We start from the raw sequence: 6,000 nt of genomic DNA, 5'->3' as shown, positions 1-6,000 counted from the left end.
CCTCCAGTCCTCAGGTAGCTCTCCTGTTCTCCATGACCTTTTGCAGATGATAGAGAGTGGCCCAGCAGTAACATCTGCCAGTTCTCTCAGCACTCATAGGTGCATCCCATCAGGGCCCATGGACTTATGGATATCCAGTTTGCCCAAGTGGTCTCTAACCCAGTCCTCCCCTACAGAGGGAAAATCTTCCTCTCTCCAGACCTTCCCCCTTGTCTCCAGGGTCTGGGATTCATGAGGGACAGCTTTAGCAGTGAAGACCGAAGCAAAGAAGGCATTCAGCAACTCCACCTTCTCTGTGTCTTCCACCACTAGGGCACTCACTTCATTCATCAGTGGGCCTACATTTTCCCTAGTCTTCCTTTTTCTGTTGATATACTGAAAAAAAACTTTTCTTGTTGTCTTTAACCGTAGTGGCCAAGCTGAGTTCTGTTTGAGCTTTTGCTGTTCGAATTTTCCCCCTGCATAGCTTTACCACATCTTGATATTCCTCATAAGTTGCCAACCCTCTTTTTCAAAGACCATAAACTTTCCTTTTATTCCTGAGGTCCAGCCAAAGCCCTCTATTTAGCCAGGCTGGTCTTCTTTCCCATCGGCTCATTTTTCGGGACCCGGGGATGGCCCTCTCCTGTGCTTTTGAGAGTTCCTCCTTGAAGCATGACCAGCCTTCCTGGGCACCTGCGCAGGTGAAATACCATGCATTCATGTGCACAGCTTCTGGTTATTTGTTAAAAGCTGTTTCAATTAAACATTTTACTTTCAGTCACAATGAAAAAACTGGTAATAGTTCCACTCAGTAGAAGTTTTTAAAAGCATATTAAATATTTAAACTTTTTTTTTTTTTTTCTGCTGATGGCTAAGAGAGGCATCTAGTGTGCATCATCTGTTGGTGATCACAAGAACACTGCAGGGATTCCTTTTAAATATGTAAATAAACTACTCCGTCCCTCCTGCTCATTGTGGATGTAGAAAACTTGCTGATTTCATTGTAGTTGCAAGAGTAATTAAAAAATGTAGTTGCAAGGGTCAGGGGTGTAAAATGAAATACCTGTACATTGTCCTCATCTTCACAACTGCATTTAGTAACAGAAAAACGTAAACTACTGTATTTTTAAGGAAAATAAAAATCTACAAAATAGCAAGGGGAACTTTGTGTGCAGATATGCATACCCAAATGAAGTAGCTGCTCATTTTCACTCAGTTGTTGTCTTTTCCTTTTAAATTCTTGTTGTGTTCTCTTACTGGCTTTTGCTATTCTCTGATAGTGGTAGAAGTGTTATAATGTTTGTATTTAGCAGAGCTTCTCTTGTTTCTTTTCTAAACATGGACCACTTTGAGGAACAACACGACAATTTTGATATTTCAGGGTGTATTATGGATTAAGCATCATTTTGTCCATGCTACAAAAATCAGATTTCCCTTTTTTGTTGTTTTTCCACAGAGATATGACATCTTTTAGCTTAGAGATAAGATTCCCCTCTTCCCAGCCTGCTTCAAATGTTGTGTTCACTTTGTTCTACCAAGTCCATGTTGTCATCCCCCGCCAACTCCTGCCCAGAAACACAGTTATGTGTGTGGAGTAGGAATCTCTGAAACATGGAACCTGAAAGGCTGGAAGCACCCAGATGTGAGCCAGGATCTGTTCTGCCAGCAGAACAGCAGACCCTTAGGCGATATAGCGGAGAGTGCCAGAAACCTGGTTCCTATCAGGCAGCGCTAGCAGACTCCAAAGGATGCTTCGGAACTGAACGTTGCTTCCTGGGCTCTAACAGGCCAGAATGTACTGAGCATCTTTCCCAGTTTGTCAGGAAGGATCAGAATTTTCTGTATAACCCAACGCTTAATAGAAAGTGTAATAAGATTTAGGATGACTAGGGAATATATTGCAGTCCTTCTGGTTTGCATTCTTGTGAAAGTCTAGAAGAATTTAATTTTTTTTTCAAGAATGCTGTTTTGGTGGCAAACACATTTTAGAAACTCCTGCAGGGTGTCTCTACAAACGGGCAGAAGAAGAGTTGTGCAGTTGGATAGTCAGTGGGTTCTTGGCATGGGTCTTATTAGGTGTAACTCACTGTTCTTCCAGAGACAGGCAGTGTGCAAGCAGCGTGTCACTCTGGGGCAGGTGGGGAAGAGCCAAAACGGGTCTGCACCACTGCTCTGCGATGGGTTTCCTAGGTGTAGGTGGCAGGAGGCTTCCTAGAATAAACCTGCACAAAATCTTCTCTCTGCTTTCTTAGGAGTGGTTTTAAGACAAATCACTGAACAGATTTTGTGGTTTTAAGTATTTCATTCAGGAGTATTTGAGAGATTAATATCTTTGTAATAGCTAAGCAAAATTCAGCCATGTTTTATGTAAAGATGGCAATGAATGTTCTTAGACAAGGCACAAACTGATTGCATGGCATTTTTTTTTAAAAAATCATATATTGCAAACTATCTTTTTTTTATGTCTTACTCTGTAGCAAGAAATGAAAATACAAGAGGATTGGTGTACTTCAGTCTACCAGTGTATTACAGTGAAATGGATTTACAAATGAATAAACAAAATATTTTTGCTTGAATTTGTTACCACATTCGAAAATTCAAAAGTGTAGAGTGCTGTGGGTTGTTCTTTTTCTTTTGTTTTTAAACAGAAGTTTAATAGACTTGTTTGAGAAATATGCAACTAAAATACTTACGCTTTCTCAGAACAATTTAGTCTTTAAGAAAACCTGGAGTTTGAATTCCTGCATTTTTGTCAGAGGCTGATATGGTAACAAGTTTTGGGGGAAAGATTCAATATTTATGTGCTTGGAGTATTGTTGATTCTTTTATGATTATCCACCGTACATTTAGATTGCTGTGAATCCTGAGGAAACATGACTTTGTCAGTACAGCAGGAAATTGTGAATTAAGGAGTCTAATCTCAGGGTTTCCATAAAAACTAGCTAAGTTACAAATGCTGTTTTTCCAATTTTCCATTTGTAGGAGATGAATAAATGTACTTTAATTTTGTTTATAGTGGTAGCTGTATTTTAATTCAGTCGAGTTGTATTTTAATTTCCTTTATAAAGAATTTTGAGAATTGTAGGTGACCTTTTTTATAGAACAGATATTTAGAGGAGGGATTTGTGTTGGATTTACCGTAGGCTAAGATAACTTTTCTTTGCCAGCTGTTAAGAACAACTTCAACAGTATAAAAATACCCACTCTGGGGAAAATTGATGACTTGAGAATTCTATCTCATCAGCTGTATTGGACTAACCAGAAGCCTGAAGGCTCAAAGTGCTGCCTGAGAAAGTCCAGCTTTTCATTTTTGGGGCGCCTGTGCTCCCTGACCGTTTCTGGAGACGTGGCTGTAATCAAGGCCTCTGGGTTTCAGATGGTGAAAGATGAGTAGGAAAATCTTTTATCGCCAATTCTGTCTTGGGCACCCAAAGCTAATACTGTTCCATCTCACTAAGATTTGTTAAACAAACCATCTACAAAGATCAGATTTATTTAGCCATTATTGAATTACTCCAGCTCCTGTAAAATACGAGGCTAAAGCACACTAAAAGGTGATTTTGTAAATAAAGCCCATTCCATTTCTATTGTATAAACAGAGCTTAGTGTCACAGACTCATGCATTTGAATGCTGCAGTTGTCTCACTACTGAAGTGCACCAAATAAGGTCTCAAAATAGAGAGTGTTTAGCTTTCCAGGTACTGAGTGAGATCACCAAGTGGTCAGATTAATTTTTTTTTGGTCTAAATCTTGCCTGATAGCAAAGCTTTTCTGCAAACTTAAAGCTGTAGGAAGTATTTGCTGTTATTTTCAGGCATTACAGGATACGCCGGTGATTCTACTTCTTACCAGTTCCGAAGGCCATAAATATGAATTGGTAATTTGGAAATATGTGATTGTGTCTCCTGTACAAGAAGAGACAGTTTTGCAGATTAGGACTTTTTGGTATGAATTCCTGAAGAAGTTACTCAAACAATACACTTAAATTTGTTTTAAAGTAATGTCCTTCCTGATCATAACTGGCATTGGTCCTCATGTTACTTAGTTTGCATAACCATAGATATTTTTAGAGGCATTTGTGGCACCGGTGCCTCTAAAATACAACAGAAACTGTGAGTCTGTTTCTGTTTCCACTGAAATAAAAATAATTGATGAAAGTTTCTGGAGTCTGGATTTTTAGATGAGTCTTTGCACTGTACAGTGAAGTCGAACTAAATGCCTTATTAAAAAATGCCTACATGGCACGTATCTGACTAGTGAGTTTACAGGCTGCTATTGATGAACTCACATTCAAATAACAGAACGCACAGAGTTTTAGAGGTATATTTCAGAATTTGGAGTTGGATTGGTGAAGTTTTCTGGGTTTGGGTCAGGCCTGCTGGGAGCCATTAACTCCAGCTGGTGTGTGGCTCAGTGTAGACACACGAACTCTCTGTCCATGGTTGGGATTGCAGTTCATATGTGTAAAGTAAAGAATAAATCTCTTCTAGACTTGAAAGACATGATGTATCCCTTTATGACACCAGATCTAAGTTTTAAGCACGTAAAATCTGTTGTGTCAAGGTGGAATCAAGGTTGCTGGCAGGAATATAAAAGCTGGTTGTTGAATCACAGAATCATAGAATGGTTGGAGTTGGAAGCGACCTTAAAGATCATCGAGTTCCACCCCCTGCCCTGGGCAGGGACACCTCCCACCAGACCAGGTTGCTCAAAGCCCCATCCAGCCTGGCCTTGAACCCCTCCAGGGATGGGGCAGCCACAGCTTCTCTGGGCAACCTGGGCCAGGCTCTCACCACCCTCACAGCAAAGAATTTCTTCCTGAGATCTAATCTAAATCTCCCCTCTTTCAGTGTAAAACCATTACCCCTCATCGTATTGCTCCACTCCCTGATAGAGTCCCTCCCCATCTCTCCTGTAGCCCCCTTCAGGTACTGGAAGGCCGTTATTTGGTCTCCCCAGAGCTTCTCTTCTCCAGGCTGAACAACCCCAGCTCTCTCAGTCTGTCTTCACAGGAGAGGTGCTCCATCCCTCTGATCATTTTCGTGGCCCTTTGCTGGACCTGTTCCAACAGGTCCATGTCCTTCCTGTGCTGAAGACTCCAAAGCTGGACACAGTACTCCAGGTGGGGTCTCACGAGAGCAGAGTAGAGGGGTAGAATCAACGAATTCAGCTTCAATTTTCCATCCATTTTGAAAGAAAAAACCTGACATATTTCTCATGTTTTTCTATTGGTTATAATTGTTTGGATATATTTTTAATGTGTGTTTCCATATATTAACATAATTGAATTTATATTTTAATATTAAGTTTAAAACTTCATCCAGTTTAATTTAGGTAGCAGAATGTGTGTGGGTATGGTTTTTGGCCTAGGAATACGATCTGGGACTAACAAAATGAGATGGTTTGCTTTTGTAGATAAGACTCCGTTGCCATGCCACACATCACTGTAAAGCACAGAGCAAGTTTCACACTCTGATCATAAGCAAGTTTTCAGCTCTGTGCCAGAAGATCTCCCATTGGGGGTGAGGAGGCATATGGGGTACCATGCTGGCATGAGGCTTACTTTCTCACTCAAGGTGATCAAGCAGGAGACCAGCTACAGCCAGTCTTCTGTCAAATGAAGAGGATTACCATCTCCCTTCATTGTGGTGGCATATAGGTGACAAGAGCTCCCTTTGTCACTACCCACCCAACGCCAGTACGGTGGGCTTGTTACAGAAGGGCTGGTTTGCTCTGAGTAGTCAATAGACTTTTTAGCCCTCTTTGAGGTCCCTTAAGCTACCGAGGCTGTGGTTAATGACAGCACCGTATTGGCTTAAATGTACAGCTTTTACAGAAATCCAGTGAGAGGCATCACTGAGGTTCCAAAGACCCCTTTTGAAAATTTAGCCTAAGTGCTCGGTGCCTCTTTATTTGGAAGAGAGATTGCATCATCATAACCCTGCTCCTCACTGAATACACCAGAGGCCTGAGCAGCCTCTGTGAACTTGTGGGGGTGGTTTTGTTCTTTTTTTCTGC

Source organism: Numenius arquata, chromosome 13, assembly GCF_964106895.1.
Source record: "Numenius arquata chromosome 13, bNumArq3.hap1.1, whole genome shotgun sequence".
Classification (NCBI taxonomy): domain Eukaryota; kingdom Metazoa; phylum Chordata; class Aves; order Charadriiformes; family Scolopacidae; genus Numenius; species Numenius arquata.
This window is presented reverse-complemented; position numbering follows the sequence as displayed.